Below are 2,212 nucleotides of genomic sequence, written 5' to 3'. Positions count from 1 at the left end.
AGAGACAGACAGCAGAGACCAGAGACAGATTACGTTAGCGGACTCTGATTCTCTGACTGTAAGATCACCAGAACAGTGTTAGTGTTTTATTTGTTAAATAGGGGTGTTTGCTGGTACTTGAGTGATTTGCGTCCTTCATCTCCATCCACAGATACTCAACTGTGGAGTCTCACCAGCATCACCAGATCTAATTCAATCAGACTTCAAACGGCCTCCCTTCTGTCTGCCCTATCATCTGTCCAGCAGGCTGCAGCTCATTTCCTCTCAAAAGCCTTTTAAAAACTTAATTGTGCCTCTAATTTCCCTGGTTTCCTGATCTCCACCCCGACACCAACACATACAATAACACACACACACACACACACACACACCACATGAGCTCATCTGACTTCTGCTGTTTATCACAAATGAGTCACCAGGAGAAGTGTAAATGTAATCAGTGCAGCTTTTACACCAAAAGAACGAAAGAGGACGACAGAAATCTTTTCCTTATTAAAAAGCTTCAAGTCATCCGTCATTTTCAGGTTCGATCAACAATTTATGGAAAGAATTTCACCTTGTTTCAGTAAACAACAATAACTAGAATAAGACGATTTTCCTACTAAGCTCTTTACAAGCCTAATGAACGTACTCCAATTAAAGCATGCCCTACAGATTATATTATAAAAATCATATCCAAGTCTTTTATAATGTTTAAAAGTTGTTTCTCCTTCCGACCAGAAATGTGGATGCATTACAGAGCTGACTGTAAACAAGCAGCCGTGTGTCACAAACTGCGACAACAAACCCCAAATGAGACTCAATTAATATTCCGAATGCTCCTAAAACCCAAATAATATCAAATCCAACATGTTTTAATCACACAATACTACATTTAGAATGAAGCCTAATTAGAATTAAACCAGAATATACTGTTGAAATTGCCCTTATAGTGGACAATCTGTCAGTAAAGAGGAGGAGAAACGCACTTAAAGCGTAAAAACGGATCCATACATTAAAATACTTAATTAATCTTAGATATAAAACCTTTAAAGAACCACAGAAGATCTGTTAAAAGCTCCTTTAATCCAAAGATCACCTTCCCATTCTCACATCAGACTAACCTCTAACTGTCTTCACACTATCGCAACAAGTCGATCTAAAAACTATTTGCTTTTCCCCAAACTTAGCCATTAGTCGACGGCGGCCACAAGCTGAGTGGCTGTAAGGAGACGAGCTAATGACTGGACTTCCTCTAGTCTGTGGTTTATTCACTTATAGCGCACTCTTAAACCACAGTGTGCAGAAACAGAAAGGACGGACGGATCCACGCGGACACGTCGCTCAGTGAGGAAACACCGATTCTAACCAGAGTGAGTGGTTTCTATTCCCATCGGTGGCTCTCGGACTGAGTGTGCACACAGATGAACTGCGGTTTGGATTCAAGTTCAGCGAGTAGAAACTTCATGTGGTTTTATTTCCAGGAAGTGTTCGTATCTAGTTGAAGCTCCTGTATCAACCTCAATGACAATAAAAAGGTTATTTTTTTTATGGATTTGCATCAATTAAAAAACAACTTCACATCCGTTAAGTGTTTGATCATCAGGGGAGAGAAAACACAGTCATGTTCAAACAGGAGCCTAGACACCAACAGGATAGTCTTAATGTAGGATTTGTAGTGTTTAAAAGCCTTCTCTACACTTATAATGGAGAAAATGCTGTTTTTTAAATCATTAATTCATTGTTGTTCTCCCAGAAGCAGCCCAATTAAATAAATACTGAGTCTAGAAATACTGAAATCCACCCCAGAAAACTATTAAACTCATAATTTGGGGTTTTAATGAAATCGGGTAATTTAATTTAAGGCTGTTTATGATATTTTATAGTCAATATCCTTAAATCCAGCTGTTTTCTAAGTGCTCTACAGTGACGTAGAGATAAATATCTGCTGTAGCAACAGGTATCCCTCCTAGTTCAGACACACAGTGAAGCAGTGCAAAGAAACCAGTTAAAAAGATCAACTGGAAGATTATAAACCAGCCCATCAGAAGCAGAGCAGAAAGCAGATTGAGGTTTGCATTCATGACAAACAGGAACCAGAATCTCTCAGAGTACTGTCGGTGTGATCGGGCAACGATTGGGTCGTTTCAGTAAATAACTTTTTAAAAAAATGAGTTCGGTTCAGACCTTCTCTTTATAAATAATAAGTCAACTTCTGTTATGATTTGGTGCT

Source organism: Morone saxatilis, unplaced genomic scaffold (genome assembly GCF_004916995.1).
Source record: "Morone saxatilis isolate NCDOM2014 unplaced genomic scaffold, NCSU_SB_2.0 Contig8, whole genome shotgun sequence".
Lineage (NCBI taxonomy): Eukaryota > Metazoa > Chordata > Actinopteri > Moronidae > Morone > Morone saxatilis.
Note: the sequence above shows the minus strand (reverse complement) of the source record.